At 44.5% G+C, this 20,119-nt stretch overlaps 1 protein-coding gene and 1 long non-coding RNA gene across 2 annotated transcripts in view; one reads left to right on the top strand and one right to left on the bottom strand.

The window, feature by feature from the left end:
- GALNT16 (polypeptide N-acetylgalactosaminyltransferase 16) overlaps window positions 1-20,119 on the bottom strand; it is a 276,369-nt gene that overhangs the window by 222,823 nt on the left and 33,427 nt on the right. The gene's annotated exons all lie outside the window — the stretch shown is intronic.
- Window positions 298-15,716, top strand: LOC115477481. Its single transcript, XR_003943334.1, has 3 exons — window positions 298-377; window positions 10,391-10,393; window positions 15,705-15,716. It is a non-coding gene; the product is annotated as an uncharacterized LOC115477481 (long non-coding RNA).

Here is a 20,119-nt window from a genome sequence, read left to right on the forward strand (position 1 = left end):
AGGGAAGAGAGAAAAGGAGGTAACAAAATGGAGAGGCCTACTCCAAACTGTGAAAACTTACACACTTATTACGATGATGATGGAAAGGCTTGCTGGAAGAACCATGTTTTAACCAAAGTCTTGATTTTTTTCAGGGATAGTTCAGAGCGAAGAGCGAAAGGTGAAGAGTTCCACAGAGCTCGGGCTGCAAAGAAGAAAGCTGGTAGATTCTAAAGTGGTCTGGTAGATTCAAGAGTGGCACACTTAGGACCAGGAAGGGCAAGTTGTTTAGTGAGCAAAGAGTACGGCAGGGGGGCAATGGGATGGTGAAAGAAGCGAGGTAGAGTGGGGAACCAGTCCTAAAAGCCTTAAAAGTGATCATGAGAAGTTTGAAACTAGTATACTGCAAAATATCAGCACACTTTACAAAAAGGGCACCTTGGAGTTCTAATGTACATGAGAAAAGCAGTAATGAATTAAAGCAAAACTTAAATGACTTTCACACTTCAAAAAAACTGCATAAAGGGGTATAGCCAGTGCTTATTTTATGCCGGTACACACTGGTACAGTGTACCGGCACCTTTTTTTCCCAGGGCCGGCTCACCTGCTCGCCCTTAGATCCCCAACAGCCCTGCTTTCTGTTCCTGCCGCTCCACATTTAAATCTTTTATTTTTTTACCTGAAGTCTCAGTGCTGGGGGTGGCGTTAGTGAAAGCAGCAGGCTCTCCTCCTCCAGCCTTCCCTTCCCTCTCAGTGTCCCGCCTTCCTCTGATGTAGTTTCCTGTTTCCGCGAGGGCAGGACACTGAGAGGCAAGAGAAGGCTGGAGAAGGTGAGCCTACTGCTTTCACTAACGCCACCCCCAGCACTGAGATTTCCTACAAAAATAGCACTGGATATAACCTGCACAGAATGGTAGGTATAGCGTTAAACAAAGGCATAGAATGGTATAACTTGCATGGAGTGGCAGGTACAACTTTAGCCACCTTCTTAGGTAGACTAGATGGACAATACTGGTCTTTATTAATTAGTGAGCCCTTAACTACAAATAACTAGGTGCTAACAACCAGTTATTGAAGTTAATTGTCACTACTTAGGATTTGCTCATGCATCTGGCTGCCCACTATTTTATAAGACATGGTACCTACCTCTACTAGCTTATAACATAAAAGGGGGTGTGGTCATGGGCATCTCAGGGGCGTTCTGAAAGTTTCACGTGTAGCTATAGAATACTGCCTCAGTGCACCTAACATGGGTGCCAGCATTTATACCAGGTTTCAGCAGGCATAAGTCTGGCACGTATGGTTAGGCACGGGAATTAGTGCTAAGAGCTATTTTATAAAAGCTGTATGCTGTTTGTAGAATAGCGCTTGAAGTCAATTTTTTTCAGCATTCATTTTTGAGTGCCATGTATAGAATTCCCCCTATCTGCAGTCATTTACTATGGGGTCCTTTTACTAAGCTGCAGTAAAAGGGGTCCTGTGTTAGCATCAGCACGTGTTTTTGATTCACACTGAGACCCCCTTTTACCACAGCGGGTAAAAGGTTGTTTTTCTTTTTCCTGGAAAAGAAATGGCCATGTGGTAAGTGAACCACTTGCCACATGGCCATTTCAGGGGGAGCACTTACCATCACCCGTTGAGGTGGCAGTAAGGGCTCCGCGCTAACCCGGTGGTAACCGAGCAGTAAGCAGTGCTGCCTGATTACTGCCAGGCAACCACCAGCGCTACAAATATTTTTGTTGCACCGGAAATGGTGCGCGCTGGGGGTGGGAACTACTACAGGGCTCTGGCAGTAGTTCCAGATTGGCACCCAGCAAGCCTGTTACCACATGCCAACACTTTAGTAAAAGGGCCCTTATATTACTATGTTAAAAGTCTGTGCAGGCAAGTGTCTGCCTGAAGATATTGTTTAGATGTTACAATTTTGGTTCAATTATGTGTATATTAATATTATTATTTTGTTTGATGGTTTGAATGCTGTATTGATTTTATTTTGTTGTTTTATATTATTTTATTTTTTAAAGATTAACAAATTGTGTATATAACTATGTATTCTGTCTAGAATTGGAAAATAAATATTGGAAATAAATAAAATAACTGGGGTAAAACCAAGACGAAGTGATCATGTTTTGAAAAATGGAGCCAGCTGGTATGCATAAGACCAAAAGTGCACACTTAAAGAAGCGGAAGCAGTCTGAAGACCCACTGACAGTGAAAAAAAGAAAGTGTTGCAGATGGGTCACAAAATGCCTAGCCACTCGCCTGGGGTTACCCCACGGTCACTCAAAGGGTCTATCCCCAGCACAGCTCAGGTCTGCCGGCACCTGCCACTTATGCTCTACACTACACCCTCCTCCTACCGATTGGATCTCAACCACCTCTGGGCAAGTCTCCCGCTCTCAAATTATCCCCAGTGATTTCTAGGTTACTGGAGGCCATGCTCCCAGTGGTCCTACATTTCCCAGAAAGCACTCACAGACCCAACACACAAACCACCAGGATTCTTTATCAGTCCAGACAGGCAAAGTCAACAAACTGAAAATTGTTTATTGCCAGAACTTGAACAGGGGACAAAAAAAATGTTCAATCAGCAAACAATAACAGGTAACTGAAATATGGATCAATTATAAAACTATCTAAACATTTGTTTACTTTCTAAAAAGTACGTGGGGAGATCAGGAAATATATTTGCTCACCAGTTATCAAATATAACTGTTTTACAGGACCTCAGCAAAGATCTCTCTCCCCCCCCCCCCCCCCCGGTACAATCCAAATTAAACTGAGCTCCTGGACCAATCACAGCCCAGAACAAGAAGATTTCAAAAGTAAACTGCTTCTTGTTCCTGTTCTGTTAAACTAAACAAAGAACATTCATCTTTTTTCCTGTAAAACCTTACAACAGAAAACACCACCTGCTGGGTAATAGGAGAAATACACTTCAAGAATTAGTTAATACAGTTTTACAGGCTTGTTTTGTCACAAGATATATAAATGATCTAAATGAAATCTTAAAGAAATGATAAGAATAAATAAGGAAAATTGTAAAAATATTACAGACCTACTTTTTACTAATATGCAAAAGCTTGCCAAAATGTCCAGTCAATTATGGTGGTTCCTAGGCTACCATTTATATTTAGACAGGAGCCCACCCCAGGGAAGCTTTTAGCAACAGTAACAGTGACTTTTGCCAGGGGTGCAATGACAGCAGGAATGTGCTGCAAAGACTTACATCAGGATGTTGTTGCTATCACTTCTCACAGTCACTTCTGGAAAGCAATTAATACGTTTCATCTAGTTTCCAAAGAAGCCAGTTGAATAACTGAACATTTTTGTGGGCCCCTCATGGCCTTTCTATCTTTTATGATTCCATACATCTAATGCTCATTGCAGTAAGCCATCGTAGTGAAAGATCTGCTTTTAAAATACATGAATAAGTAGAGCTCAGGCAGGTATTTCTTTCTTACTATCCTTTTTGAAACATATAGCATCTGTTTTCCAGGCTCACCTTTCACTTTGTTGGTTTTTTCCAGTTTTTATTTCATTTTTTATTTGCAAACTTATCCCCCTCTTATTATTGCCCTTCTCTCCTTCTCTTTATTGTTATTTCTTTCTTTCTTTCTTTCTTTCTTTCTTTCTTTCTTTCTTTCTTTCTTTCTTTCTTTCTTTCTTTCTTTCTTTCTTTCTTTCTTTTTCTTTTTATAATCTTTTCTGATTTTTAGCTGGGTTCATTATTTAGTTTTCTATTTCCTTTTCTTTAAGTACCTTATCTGCAATTCCTTTGATTAAGCTATTTCTGTTTCATGCTTCTGCTATGAGTCTATATCATTCATCTGAGCATTTCAAAATGTCTGCCCTAACAGCCAATTATCATAGTGATAGATCAGAGATAGGTGTAACCATATTTCATAGATGTTTTGAATGTATTGGATTACCATCAGGACCATCAAATCAATTTATACCTGATCTTAACTGTGAGTTATTTTATAATGCACAGAAGACAGATGTAGGCACTACACCAAAATAGGACCATGTTAGGTCAGTGTTAATGCACATCTATGCATACTGTAGTTTATTATGGTTTTATATATTTTTGTTGTATTAAAGTTCTGCAATATTTTTAGATATTTTCTTTATTATTATTTATTAATTATTTTGTGTCCCTTATACCTCTTCAGCTGCATCTTGTATTCACTTCTAATGGGTTTTCTCTTTTGCTCCATTCCTTTCAGCATGCACTTCTGGTACTGTACAGAGAATCTGTCTCTCTTTTGCCCTGGACTATAACTGTGAGTCTAAATTCACATGACCTTTGCATGTGTAAATGTACAGAATACTAGTACTTACTCATGTAAGTGCACACTTACTTGTGAAAATGCCAGCAGGGGAGTAAGTGCTATTCTGTAACTGAGAACAGCAAGCAAATGTAAGGAGGTGTACATACGGGCAGAGCATGGGCAAGATATGGGCATTCCCCCCAGGTGTGTAATGTACAGAATGCTGTAAGTTATACACATCCCTGCTGCATTTGCATAAATGCAGTTATGGCAGGTCTATGGTTGGTATAACTTTGGCTGCACAAGTTGAAGACACCCCGATACTGGGTTATACTAGCATTCTATAATAGAATCTGGACACCCAGATCCATTATAGAATAGGGTCTCACCATGCTGCACCAGGGTGCCCAAATGGAGGTGCCCACTTATTGAATCGTCCCCATAGAGAGACTGTAAACTGATTTGCCCAAGACAGCTCAGAAATGTAAATTTACAAAGATGTTCCCAAAGGACCAAATGGGAGATATTTGCAAATCTGGCCCAGGAATTCAAAGGTGGTCTCCGAAGCTACACCCAGAAGTCCAAGCTGCAACTACTGGACCATGTCTTTTGCTTGAAATGAATTCAACTGTAATGAGACTCTTACTGTGGGAGGAACCAAAAGCAGAACCACCAAAGTGCTATTTTTACTTTTCCCAAACTGGAAACGAGTTAGAATTTGTCCATTGCGTTTATTGTCTGCTACTCCAAAACAGATCGCCAATTGCAAATTACAACTGAAACATAAATACAATTCACAACAAGCAACAATAGCGCACATCACCAAACAAAACAATGAAAAAGTATAAACTACACATCTACGTCAAAATGACCTAAAGGCCTGCAATCATTATAAAATCTAAACCACTCCCTAAAATTGGAGTAATATATTCTACTTGTTGGAAGAGTAGAGAGAGACCCCTATAAGCTGTGGATGGGGTTGCCAACTTGCTCCAGATTTGCTTGACACGGTTGATCTAGTCCTGGATCCATCTCATTCCATGAAGGGACTTGTAGTTCTGATTTCCCAACTGCATTCCTTAAAGCAGTGTATCTCAACTCTCTTCTGAAGGCATGCCTAGCCAGGTGGGTTTTCATGGTTACTGCAATGAATATGCATGAGATAGATTTACATACAATGGATATCCAGTACATGTAAGCTTATCTCATACATATCTATCGTGGTAATCCTAAAATCCTGACTGAATAGGTGTGCCTCAGAAGTGGGTTGAGAAGTATTGCCCTAAAGGAAAGCAAAACTACAAGCCCCTGCATGCAATGCGGGTAAACCCAGGACTAGATCAACTCGGTCGAGCAAATCTGGAGCCAGTTGGCAACCCTAGTTGTGAAGAGATCATTCAGCATTCAAGATCTCCCCTATCAAACTAGGCTCTGAGATTGAAGAATGAGTTTATTCAAAAAGATCTCTGCCCATTAGATCAAATTCATCACTACTTGACCACAGGGTTCCTTATTTCAATTTTGACAATTCCTATTAGGGGTGGATGCCCAGAGTAACCTCTTTAGAGAGCCCTTGGACACTGAAATGTTATTATTTAAAGAGGAGATGGAAAGGCTCCGGTCTTGAAACTATATGCTGTCCTTCTTCGACTCTTCGGTCAGATGATTTCTATCCATATTACTGTCTGAAGCAGGTGGCTGTCTATCCCTTTAGAGGATGATGACTGTTACAGAGTACTGTAATAAATGTTTTGTTTTTTTGTCACCAATTATAGGCAGCAGCAGTATAAGATTACGTGCAGGCTCTGTGTGACTCTTAAGCAGTTGCCTAGAAGGATGGCCAAGGTTTGAGTCATTGCTGGAGAGGTTGTATGCAGTCAGGCACTTTTGAACATATGTGATTGGAATGTGGGGGTAGTACATGAATTTCGGGAAACGGTATGTGGTCTTATACAGTGATTGTTCCCCACACCACAATCCCTTTTGACCCCAAAATTTTCTTGCTGGCAATCTTGTCAGCTCTCTCTTGGAATGATACAGATTTGCAATTGTTATTACTTTTGTTGGCAGCTAAGATGGTGATATTGTGGAAGCGGAAATCTCCAAAGGGACCTACTCTTGAGGAATGGATCAGAAACTGGGGAGAAGTTATGAAATAAGGTAAATTGGCATAGTCTATTTGGGGAAATATATCAAAATGTAAGAAGATTTGGACCCTTAACTTTGCTTATTTCACAGCCATCCACATGAAGACAGCTATCTCATATACATCTGTTAAAAGGTAAAAGGATCAGCCTGCCCCAAAAATCTGGAACCGGATGATAACCCCATTAGAACCTCTTAAATGCAGCTTATGAATCATCCCTCCTAAGGATCAATGGCAAAGCTTCACGTAGGAGAAGTGTGTTCCTGATGAAATTCTTATGTTAAGACTGCGAAAAAATGTATGCCAAGCCTATCAGGCCCAGAACTACAGCTATACATCACTTCAGAGAGTTACATACAAGCCAGATGGCTAATTAGAACTAATGTGGACAATACAGCCAAAATGTAATGCAGTTAATTCATACACTGAAGTCAATGTGCAAAGCTGCAAATTGTGTTTGTTAAATTTTCTCTAGCTATTTACTGACCTTAACATGAAAATTTAGCATCTGCACAGCTAAAACTTGTTTATTTATTAAATACAATTTAGAATCTACCTATGCTAAGTGACACATATAAAAACACAAGAAATAGCATGAAACTTACAAAGTAAAAACAATAAAAGAATAGCCTTCAAATGTTATCATCATAGTAACGATAGTAACATAGACGATGATGGCAGATGAAGACTCATGTAGTCCATTCAGTCTGCCCAACAAGATAAACTCACAGTATCAGGAAAAGAAAACTGCAACCATTTACAAAGGTTATCCACACAACAAGGAAAACATCAGCCATCAGTTCAGTCCCAGTGCCACAGGCATTGTGTTCTATAGGGTTAGTGCCCCTTCAGCAAATATTTGTCATTGCGTGGCAACACAACAAGCTAGATGTATAGATCAGGGGCATAGCCAGAACTCACGGTGGGAGGGGGCCAGAGCCCGAGGTTGGGGGCACATTTTGAGTGCCGCCCCACCACCCTCCCTCGCCTTCCCACCGCCTCACCTCGCCTTGCCGCCTCGCCCACCCACCGCCTCGCCTCACTTCTTCACAAACAAATACCTTTGCTGAAGCCTTCTTCAGCGCCGGTCTCCAGTGCAGCTGCATTCGCTGCCTGCCCCCTGCTCTTCTTTCTTCTTGCTCCTCCTGTGCACGCTGACGCAGGGGGCAGACAGAGAATGTGGCTGCGCCACAGACCGGAACTGAAGAAGGCTTCAGCTGGTGGGGTTTGGGGACCCCCACCAGCCAAACACAGGGCCCGGATTAAGTTTGCAGGGGCCCAGGCCCCTGTGGCACCCCGTAGCAACGCCCCTGGTATAGATGGCATAACCAGCATACCCTGCTGTGGCACTTAAAGGACTAAACCACTCATACAGTATCAATAATCATAGAAGACAGTTTTGTAGGTGCAAAGGGTGTTGTGCATCCTCAATCGGGGCAGACTGACCATTGGAATAATAGGGCAGTGCTGGAGAGCCCACAGCAATTGAGGGCCCAATCTCCCCTAGATTTCATCTAATTTGATCACTTTTGATAGGGCACTAAGGGCCCATGACCCTTAGTACCCAGGGGCCCAGATCACTGTCAGTCCACCTCTGCCCTCAATATCGAGCAAGCTCCTTCATTGTGTTCAGGGAGGGGTAACTTTAATTGTGTTTTGCACCCCTAATAATGTTAAAATATTGGTGCTTATCTCAATGATGACTTCAGGTTAAAAAAAAAGAGAGAGAAAAACCTTGCAAACTTTTAAAAGATAATTTTGGGGGCTGCATTTCAATTAAAATTTTAATCGTAATTAATCTCATGATTAAAGGTATGTTATCTATTTATTTTTTTAATCACTGCAGCTCCTTGTGACTCTGGGCAAGTCACTTAACCTTCTATTGCCCAGAGTCACAAGGAGCTGCAGTGGGGAAAAAACATAAATAAATAACATACCTTTAATTGCAATTACAAACTTTAATTGAAATGTAGCCCTAAAAAATATAGGGCCCCTTTTACTAAGCTGCAGTAAAAGGGGCCCTGTGCTAGCAGCAGTGTGAGTTTTTGCTTCACACAAAGTCCCCTTTTACCGTAGCAGGTAAAAAAGGTAAAAAAAAGAAATGGCCATGTGGTAGGTTTGCACCTGCCACCTATTGAGGTGTTGGTAAGGTCTCCCTCGCTAACCCAGCAGTAACTGGGCAGTGCACGGTGCTGTCCAATTACCGCCAGCTAACCCTGCAGTGATAATTTTTTTTTTTTAATTCCAGCAGCGCCAGAAGGCTGTTCACTGGGGGTGGAATGTGTTGGGCAGGTAGTAGTGCTAGATTGCTGTGCAGCAACCCTTTAGTAAAAGGACCCCTTAAAAAATAAAAGGTAATAAAAAAATAAAACGTGGAGTGGAGGAGTGGCCTAGTGGTTAGGGTGGTGAACTCTGGTCCTGGGGAATTGAGTTCAATTCCCACTTCAGGCACAGGCAGCTCCTTGTGACTCTGGGCAAGTCATTTAACCCTCCATTTCCCCAGGTACAAATAAGTACCTGTATATAATATGTAAGCTGCATTAAGCCTGCCATGAGTGGGAAAGTGTGGGGTACAAATGTAACAAAAAAAAATACAAATTGAAAAATTACAAATTAAAGAATCTAAAACAGCATGCAGAATAGCTATAAACAGCCTTACAGTTTTCACAGCCTACTTCGGAAAAGCAAGCCTACTAAATATAATGATTCGAACTTAACTAGCAGGCTAATGGGTGGCCAGATTCAGCCATGACATGCTATGTTCCCGTCTGGCACAGCCTGTTAATGCATGTAGTGCTATGTTTTGAAGAAACTCTAAAGGAAGACCAATAAATAGTACATTACAGTAATCCCAACAGGAGAAATAACGTGACTTGGAATATCATACAAAAATCCAGCAATGACAAAAAGACTTTTAATATTGTAAGAAACAGATCTTCACTGACAGTCTTTTCAATGTGCCTTCATGAAAAGCTGCAAATATAAAGTCTCACCTCCTCCTCTTCGCCAAGGAGATAACTAATTCGCCCAACTACAGCTCAAGAGGGGATTAGGCTAATTTATGCAAAATTATCTAATGAGCTGAAAAATCATGCAAATCAGCTCATAAGCAATTGTGCATGAGCAAAACTGGAATTTAGTGTGCAATCTGACCTTATCTCACAGAAGTGTTTTGCAAACTTTTGGGCTGTGAAGTGCTTTACATAGGAGGTCGATATTCAAAGCGATTTAACTGGCCAGAAATGGTCCCTGGCTGGTTAAATTGTTTGTTGAGGGCCATCCGCTAATATTCAGTGGCATTTAGGGGTCCTTTTAGAAAGGTGCGCTAAAAATAAGGATGCTAGAGACACTCATAGGAATATATGGGTGTCTCTAGCCTTTCTAAAAGACCCCCCTTAACTACTAATAATTTCTATAGTGCTCAGTGGCGTAGCTAGGTGGGGTGCCAGGGGAGCGGCCGCCCCACCAAATGGAGTTCTGCCGGCGCCTATTTTTTTCTCAACATATTCCATTTAAAATGTGCGCTGGCACCGACAGAAGTCCGCTCTCGCGCCGCTTTCACTCCCCCCCCCCCCCCCGTGCCGTCAACCTGGCTCCGCTTTCGATAATGCTACTAGATATTTGTAGTGCTGTACACATTATATACAGGTACTTTTCTCTGTCCCTAGGGGGCTCATGATCTTTTTTTTTGTACCTGGGGTAATGGAGAGTTAGGTGGCTTGCCCAAGGTCACAAGAGCTGCAGTGGGAATCAAACCCAGGTTGCCAGAGACAAAGCCTGCTGCACAAACCATTAGGCTACTCCTTTACTCCATTCCCTTAACCAGTTAATGACGGCTAAACTGAAAGCTGGCTAGTCTGGAGGCAGAGTCAGCACGTATGCAGTTATGTGCCAATTCTCAGCACTTAAATCAGACCATATAAAAGTCAGCCCTATCTTTATGCTGAATATCAACTCAGCTGCATAAGAAATAGTTGCTGCATAAACCCAGATAGTCAATGCCGGTGCCTGGACATGACCCAGCACTGAATGTCCAATAATTACGCTGCCAACGGCTACAAAAACACTCACTGCCACTGACAAAATATCTACCCAGTAGTATTTAAGGTCCCTTTTATAAAGTTTTGCTGTGGGCCAATCCGGCACTACCACCAAGAGCCTGGCAGTAGTGCCTGCCCCATCATATACCATTTCTGGTGCATCGGATTTTAAAACTTTTTTGCGCTGGGGCTTACCCAGCGGTAATCGGGAAGCGCAGCACACTGCCCGGTTACCACCAGAGTAATGCAGGAGCCCTTCCTAAATAGATGGCAGTAAGGGCTCACCCGGGAAATAGCCACATGGCAAGTGTTTCACTTACCGCGCAGCCATTTCTGTCCCTGCCCGTAATTTCCTTTTTTCAGTTGGCGGTTAAAGGGGGGCCTCGGCACACGACAAACCCACGCACCAACACCACTGCAGGGGCACCTTTCACTGCTGCTTGGTAAAAGGGGCCCTAAATGAGCCAGTGATACTGGAAATGTTTTGTATGTTGCCAGCCCATTTCTACGAAGCTGGCCACACAGACGTCCTTGCAGATCAGAGGGGCAGCCTACTGATCAGGACAATGGACTTTAAACAACGGGACTCAGGTACAAATCCCACTTTAATTCCATTATATTCATTGAGGAAATCCTGAAAACCTGACTGGCTATACTTGCTCTTCTGGAAATATCACTAGATCGACTAAGCAAGTAACAATCAATTTGCTATAAAGATTAACAGGAGGAAAAGGACTTCAGTGGCATGGGTCACGTCTAAAGTCAAACTTGGACTAATGGCCCACCCTGCTTCGTCATTAGTCCTAAAAAAAACTTCCAGTGTTTAATAATACAAAATTTTCTATTTTCAATATTTAATTTTTTAAGATTCTTTAATTTTTTAAAAGTCTGCTTGTTTCTAAAGACTTCCAGTTACTTATCTGAGGTAGTACTCCTCCGCTCTACAGGCCCCCTCCCTGCCCATCTTCAAATCATTGCTCAAAGCCCACCTCTTCAATGTCGCCTTTGGCACCTAACCACTACACCTCTACTCAGGAAATCTAGACTGCCCCAACTTGACATTTCGTTCTTTTAGATTTTAAGCTCCTTTGAGCAGGGACCGTCCTTCTTTGTTAACTTGTACAGCGCTGCGTAACCCTAGTAGCGCTCTAGAAATGTTAAGTAGTAGTAGTAGTAGTACAGAACATCTGTTTCACCCTTGCTTCATCAGGAGCACGTTAGTTTATGCTGCACTTTCAGTACCCCCTATCCTGGAATCTGTTCAATCCTGCAAGCTCTCTCCATGGCCGACAGTGGCCAAAGTTTCGTGAACTTCCTCAGGGTCCATGGCAGATATAGTTCGCTACTGCGGTTATCTGGTTCAACTCTTCAAGAGTCATCGGAGCTGGCAGTCTTGCTCCTTCAAACATGTGCATCATTTTAACGCCTTTTAACCTTTATATACCGGCTTTCCAATGTAGTCCCCTTTTTTACCTCAACAAGGCAGGACCTTTTGGCTTGCGACACTGGTGAGTTTCCACTTTCTCCTCTCTTTTGGGACGCTGTTTCCTACCCTTCCTTGCTGTTGTCATTTTCTCATGTTTAGCGCTGGTATCTTAGCCATCCTGTCCTCTGTTTGCAACGCGTTCTTGCACCGGCTCTCCTTTCCATAAATTAGCCTAATCCCTTCTTGAGCTGTAGTTGGGCAAATTAGTTATCCCCTTGGCGAAGACGAGGAGGTGAGACTTTATATTTGCAGCTTTTCATGAAGGCACATTGAAAAGACTGTCAGTGAAGATCTGTTTCTTACAATAATAAAAGTATTTTTGTCATTGCTGGATTTTTTGTACGATTTTCCAAGTCACGTTATTTCTCCTGTTGGGCTTACTGTAATGTACTATTTATTGGTCTTCCTTCTATCACACTGAAATCATTAGAGTTTCTTCAAAATATTACATGCATTAACAGGCTGTGTCAGACAGGAACATAGCATGTCATGGCTACAGCTGGCCACCCATTAGCCTGCTAGTTAAGTTCAAATCATTATATTTAGTAGGCTTGCTTTTCTGAAGTAGGCTGTGAAAACTGTTTATAGCTATTCTGCATGCTGTTTTAGATTCTTTAATTAGTAATTTTTCAATTTGTATTTTGTACTTTTTATCTTTTTATTACTTTTTATTTTTTTAAGGGGTCCTTTTACTAAAGGGTTGCCGCGCAGCAATCTAGAACTACCGCCTGCCCAACACATTCCACCCCCAGTGAACGGCATATCTGGCGCTGCTGGAATGTTTACAAAATTATCACTGCAGGGGTTAGCTGGCGGTAATTGGACAGCACAGTGCACTGCCCAGTTACTGATGGGTTAGCGAGGGAGACCTTACCAACACCTCAATGGGTGGCAGTAAGTTTTCCCCCTGTAATGGCCGCACAGCAGGTGCAAACCTACCACGTGGCCATTTCTTTTTTTACCTTTTTTACCTGCTGCGGTAAAAGGGGATTTCATGTGAAACAAAAACTCACACTGCTGCTAGCACAGGGTCCCTTTTACTGCAGCTTAGTAAAAGGGACCCTACATTTTTTAGGGCTACATTTCAATTAACCATCTTCCAAAGGCTACTGAAAACAGATCTTTTCAAAAAGGCATACTATTAACATCCATCTTAAATACTAAATAATAACACTATACACGAACTATACAAAACCGAACTCTTATGACATGACAGATTAACCTCTTTGATATGCATGATCAAGCAATACCTCTTTAAACCTTATGTTGAATAGGATCTCTCTATAGTCGATGACCTAACGTATGTTACAATCCAATTTGTTACTCAGGAACCCTCATGTAATACAATAATTTATTCTTCTTTACCATGTATGTAAGCACATGGTATATATATATACATACCATGATCTGTTCCATATATGTTATGTTCCATGTATGTTACCATGTTTGTATGCACCTTAATGCAATACCATTTGTAATTCTGTTACCAGAAATGGCAACCACCATTACGGCAAATGTAAGCCACATTGAGCCTGCAAATTGGTGGGAAAATGTGGGATACAAATGCTACAAATAATTATAATAATAATTAAAGTTTGTAATTGCAATTAAAGGGATGTTATTTATTTATTTATTTCCCCACTGCAGCTCCTTGTGACTCTGGGCAATAGAAGGGTAAGAGACTCTGGGCAATAGAAGGGTAAGAGACTTGCCTAGACTCACAAGGAGCTGCATTGGGTAAAAAAATAAATAGATAACATACCTTTAATCACGTGATTAATTGCGATTAAATTTTTAATCGAAATGCAGCCCCAAAAATTTGCTTTTAAAAGTTTGCAAGGTTTTTCTCTCTTTTTCTTTTTTTTGCACCTGAAGTCATTATTGAAATAAGCACCAATATTTTAACATTATTAGGGGTGCAAAACACAATTAAAGTTACCCCTCCCTGAACACAATGAAGGAGCTTGCTCGATATTGAGGGCAGAGGTAGACTGACAGTGATCTGGGCCCCTGGGCACTAAGGGTCATGGGCCCTTAGTGCCCTATCAAAAGTGATCAAATTAGATGAAATCTAGGGGAGATTGGGCCCTCGAGCACTGCCCTATTATTCCAATGGTCAGTCTGCCCCGATTGAGGATGCACAACACCCTTTGCACCTACAAAACTGTCTTCTATGATTATTGATACTGTATGAGTTGTTTAGTTCTTTAAGTGCCACAGCAGGGTATGCTGGTTATGCCATCTATACATCTAGCTTGTGGTGTTGCCATGCAATGACAAATATTTGCTGTAGGGGCATCAACCCTAGAGAACACAATGCCTGTGGGACCGGGACTGAACTGATGGCTGATGTTTTCCTTGCTGTGTGGAAAACCTTTGTAAATGGTTGCGGTTTTCTTTTCCTGATGCTATGAGTTTATCTTTTTGGGCAGACTGGATGATGGACTATACGAGTCTTTATCTGCCGTCATCTTCTATGTTACTATCCAGCTTATTTTCGAAGGAGATCGCCGGCCATCTTCCGACACAAATCGGGAGATGGCCGGCGATCTCCTGAACCCGGCCAAATCGGTATAATGGAAAGCCAATTTTGGACGGCGCCAACTGCTTTCTGTTGCGGAGTCGGCCAAACTTCAAGGGGACGTTTCGGTAGGATAGCGAAGGCGGGATGGGGCCGGGATGGGGGCTTGGTTATGAGATGGCCGGCTTCGCCCGATAATGGAAAAAAGAAAGCCGGCCATGATGAGCATTTCGCCGGCTTCACTTGGTCCATTTATTTTTAGGACCAAGTCTCAGAAAAGTGCCCCAATTGACCAGATGACCACCGGAGGGAATCGGGGATCACCTCCCCTTACTCCCCCAGTGGTCACTAACCCCCTCCCACCCAATAAAACCTTTTTTGCCAGCCTCTATGCCAGCCTCAAATGTCATACCCAGCTCCATGACAGCAGTATGCAGGTCCTTGGAGCAGTATTTAGTGGGTGCAGTGAAATACACTGGCAGGTGGACCCAGGCCCATCTCCCCCCCACCTGTTACACTTCTGGTGGTAAATGTTGATCCCTCCAAAAAAAACCCAAAACCCACTGTACCCACATGTAGGTGCCCCCCTTCACCCCTTAGGGCTATGGTAGTGGTGTAGAGTTGTGGGGAGTGGGTTTTGGGGGGGATTTGGGGGGCTCAGCACCCAAGGTAAGGGAGCTATGCACCTGGGAGCAATTTTTGAAGTGCACTGCAGTGCCCCCTGGGGTGCCCAGTTGGTGTCCTGGCATGTCAGGGGGGCCAGTGCACTACAAATGCTGGCTCCTCCCACGACCAAATGCCTTGCATTTGGCCGGGTTTGAGATCGCCGGAATTAGTTTCCACTAGTAAAAAAGGCCCGTTTCCGAAACCAATGAAACGGGCGCTAGCATGTGGTTTTTTTTGTGTGTGTGTGTGTATGTGTCACAGAGTTATTTTGTGTGTGTGTGTGTGTGTGTGAGTGTGTGAGGGTGCGATGTGTGTGCAGGTTGTTGATGTGTGTCTTTTTTTGTTTTGTTTTGTTTTTTGCTTGGGGGTTGGGGGATGTGCTGTGCTGTGCTGGCAAAGTGGGTTGGATTGGTGTGTGGCTTTGAGGGTGTGTTTCTGTTGTATTGTGTGTGTGTGTGGTTTTGTCTGTCAAGGAGGTTTGTGGAGGGGGTCTTTCTGTTGGTGAAATGTAAATGTGGTTGTAGGGGGGTCAGCCTTTGTTGAGTATTGTTTTTTTTTTCTTTTTGTTTTTTTTTGTGTTGTGCTGAGGCAGCAGTGTTGTTTTAGATGGGCGGAAGGTAGAGGAGCACGTTCTTTGTCTGTCGGTATTTTTTGGCCATTTCAGGGCTGCTGTAGGGGAATGCTGGAAGAGAAATGTGCTGTTGGAAGCAGCGCCATCTTTTTCCATTGGGCTGGGGTTCTGGGCATCCTGGAGGTGGGTGACAGCTTGCCTGAGGACGGGGATGGTTGTTTTAAGTTGGCGGAAGGGAGAAGAGCACGGTCTCGGGCCGTCAGGGGGTGATCCGGTATGTTTGGTCCATTTCAGGCCGGCTGCAGGGGAATGCTGGAACATTTATGCGCTGCAGGAATCAGCGCCATCTTTTTCCAGGTGCTCGGGGAATCCCCGAGGTGGGAGACAGCTTGCCTGAGGCTGGGGATGGTTGGACACGTCCTTGGCCGCTTCGGCAAAAGGGGAAGAGGAAGGGGGTGGGGAGTTACCTGCAGCCGCCTGAGAAACCATGTATTCTTTGTTTGTTTTGTATTATTAGTTTGCATTTCTGTTGAAGAAAGAGTGAATGCCTTTCGAATGATGGAGGTGGTGCGTCGGTGTGCGGTTGTTTCGTTAGTTTGGCAGCCAGTCTCCAGCGATTCCTAGGCAGGGAAGGAGTACTCCTCCCCCTTCCTTGGTCGCTGTTTGCTGCTGGCTGGGTCGCAGGTAATCCTTCCAGCTGGGCCGCAGCTTGTCCTGTTCGCCCACGTCCCAGATGGTGACGGGCACGTTGTTTTCCGGCTCCTCTGACTCCATGTCAAGCGATCCCAAATATAGTCTGTGCTATAGGCCCTCTGGCACTCTTCAGTACTGGCATTAGGCATTTAAAAATTTCTCCCCCCCCCCCTCCCCCGGTCTATTTTTGCCCATACCCACAGCAGGAATATTCTTCTCTCGTTCCAGCAGTGGTTCTGTGCTCTCCGTGCTGCACAGATAATGAGCCATTCTGCTGGGGAATGCTTCTCCCTTATTGTCACGTAGTTTCCTCTGATTGGTCCGTCTTACGTTGCCTAGTGTTGCCTGGGAACGGTGTTGTGATGGTCGTTTGTGTTTCAGAATGTTGAGGGTGTTTTTTCTGATTGGTCCGTCATGCGAGGGCGGGGCAGAGAGACATGGTCAGTGTTCTGGCTTTACCACCATGAATCCATGAACTCTTCAGTGAGTGACTGAGTGACTTCAGAACGTTGTCTTCAGAACGTTGAGGGTGAGTTTTATTATAGTAGACTAGTAAAAAAGGCCCGTTTCCGAAACAAAAGAAACGGGCGCTAGCAAGGTTTTCCTTGGAGTGTGTATTTTTGAGAGAGTGAATGTGCGAGTGTGTGTGTGTGACAGAGAGTGAGTGAGTGTGGGTGTGAGTGTGTCTGTGAGAATGAGTGTGTGTGTGATGTGTGTGGAAGTGCGTATGTGTGACACAGTGAGTGTGAGAGAGTGTGTTTCACACAGATACAGTGATTGGGAGAGAGAGAGTGAGACTGTGTTCGAGTGTCTGTGTGAGAGAGAGAGTGAGACTGTGCGCGAGTGTCTCTGAGAGAGAGAGTGTGTGTGTGGGAATGAGAGTGTGTGTGAGAATGAGTGTGTGCCAGGATGGTTCCCCCCTCCTGCAAGGTGCCCCCTCCCTGTCTCCCTACCATGTGTAAGTGTGTATTTGTGAGAAAGTGAGTGTGTGTGAGTGTGTTTGTGAGAGAGTGTGTGTGTGGGAATGAGAGTGAGTGTGAAAATGAGAGTGTGTAGCAGGATGGGCCCCCCTCCCTCAGATGTGGCCCCCTCCCTCTCCTCCTGCCAGGTGCAAGTGTATGTTTGTGAGTGTGAGAGAGTGAGACTGTGTGCGAGTGTGAGAGAGTGTGTGTATGGGAATGTGAGTGTGTGTAAGAATGAGAGTGTGTGCCAGGGTGGCCCCCGTCCGCCAGAGTGGCCCCCTCCCTCCCAGGTGCAAGTGTGTGTTTGTGACAGAGAGAGAGAGTGTGTGTGGGGGAATGAGCATGTGTGCCAGGGTGGGGCACCTCCCTTCCCTCCCCTCCCCCTCCCAGATTTAAGTGTGTGTTAGTGACAGAGAGAGAGTGAGTGTGTGTGAGTGTGTTTGTGAGAGAGAGAGAGAGTGTGTGTGTATGAAGGAGAGTGTGTGCCAGGTGAAGGTGAGTGTGTGCCAGGGTGGCCCCCCTCCCTCATTGTCTGCTTCCCTGCTAGGGGCCCCCCTCCCTCTCTCCCCACCTCCTCCTCCTCCAGCCCTCCCTGCCACTTGATCCCGTTCTTCAGTATTCCTCCCCCTGCCTGCTAGCACTGATGTTTACCTCCTCCTCTTCTGTCCCTCCCTGCCTCTTGATCGGCGATCTTCGTGTCTCCTCCCCCTGCCTGGTACACACCCACCTTCTCCTCCTCCGGGCCGCCCTGCCACTTGATGTTGTATCTTTGGTACTCATAGGGCTGGCGCTATAAAAAGAAGCGCTCAGCTGTCCTGAGCGCTAACTACAAAAAATGTTTAAGAAAATGTAAAAACACGGCACTGCAGGCAGCCTTGAGGCATTGGCTGCTGGCTATGCAGGCTCCTCCCGTCTCTTACGTCACTGCCCCCGGAGCGACGTAGGGGCAGTGACATAAGAGACGGGCGGAGCCTGCACAGCCAGCAGCCAATGGCTCAAGGCTGCCTGCAGTGCTGTGTTTTTTGGGGTTTTTTTACATTTTTTGTTGTTTGCGCTCAGGTTAGTCAGCTGATTGGTTTTTTTTTTTGTAGCACCGGCCCTGCTGCTGAACATGAAAAGCAGCAGTGGCCGGCCATGGGAGCTGGGGCTTGTGCTGTCGCGGTGGAGGAAAAGTGAGCTGGCAGGGCCCGTCTAGGGCCGGCCGTGGCTACGCCCCTGGCAGCAGTCTTGAGCGATTCTAGTCCTCCCCTGCCTGGGTTGGTGTTTGCTAGGGTGTGGCGTTCAGTGTGTTTGCGGTGTCAACCTTGGGGGGGGGGGTGTTTTGGTGATGGGCGGCGACTTTGGGGGGTGGGGGAAGTTGGGAAGGGCGGATAGTGTGTTTCCAACCTTCTAATGGGACGTCATTTTACGTTCAGCGCTGCTATTTGCTGAGTGTCATTGCTCCGCCCTCGACGTCATTACGTTTGACACGTGGGCGGGGCAGACACTCATGGAGCAAAAATGTGGTCTCAGCCGCCTCACTTTAGAACGTTGGGAAAGTGAGGCTTCATTAGAATGTTGGAGGTGCGTTTTATATAGAGAGATTATCGCCAGAAACTGATGCCAGCCACCTCTAAAGCCGACCCAAATGCTGACATTTGGCCGGCTCCAACCGTATTATCGAAACAAAAGATAGCCGGCTATCTTTTTCAATAATACGGTTCGGCCGCCTCTTTAAGGCGCCGACCATATAGATGGCCGGCGCCATTCGATTATGTCCCTTCATGTTACTATGATGATAGCATTTGTAGACTATTCTTTTATTGTTTTTACTTTGTAAGTTTCATGTTATTTCTTGTGCTTTTATATGTGTCACTTAGCATAGGCAGATTCTAAATTGTATTTAATAAATAAACAAGTTTTAGCTGTGCAGATGCTAAATTTTCATGTTAAGGTCAGTAAATAGTGAGAGAAAATTTAACAAACACAATTTGCAGCTTTGCACATTGGCTTCAGTGTATGAATTAACTGCATTACTTCTTGGCTGTACTGTCCACATTAGTTCCAGAGATGCCAAGTTATCCAATTCCATGCTGGAGACTTTTTTTTTTTTTTTTTACCAGTCCTTCTTTTGAATTTACGTCCTAAAGCAATGTGGGATTTGTAGTGACTGATCCTGCCCATTGAAATCAGTGCAGCAAGTTCCATAATGCACCAGATGGGGGTAGTTGGAGATCTAGAACTGCCCCAAAATCTCCAGCCTGGAACTGGGAAACCTGGCATATCGGAGGTTCAAAACTGCTGGCAGCTGTGGTCCTGCTGACTGCTCTGTACCAAGGCTTCTCTATCATAAACCAGCCCACACTGGGGCTGAGAAGCAGTCATACTTGGTGTGGACAGGGCACAGTATCCTCTTGAAGCAGGCTCTGGCTCTCCTCTTACTGCTCCTAGAGGTCCTAGAGCAGGGGTGGGCAACCAAGATCCTTGAGGGCTGCAACCCAGTCAGGTTTTCAGGATTTCCCCAATGAATATGCAAGAGATCTATTTGCACGCACTGCTTCCATGCACTGGGTTGCAGTCCTTGAGAGCTGAGGTTACCCACCCCTGTCCTAGAGAGTCAGTTTCAGCCCTCTGCTGCCACCTACTGGAGGCCCTGCTTGGGGCCTCCTGTCTTTATGCCTGTGCAGATGGTGTGACTGCCGCCTCCAGTCATGCACACCACCCTAAAAATGGCCCTGTGGGTTTTCATTTTGCCAATCTCATGAAAATTCATTGCACACATTGAAAGTTAGTTGACTATAT

Source organism: Microcaecilia unicolor, chromosome 9 (genome assembly GCF_901765095.1).
Source record: "Microcaecilia unicolor chromosome 9, aMicUni1.1, whole genome shotgun sequence".
NCBI lineage: Eukaryota > Metazoa > Chordata > Amphibia > Gymnophiona > Siphonopidae > Microcaecilia > Microcaecilia unicolor.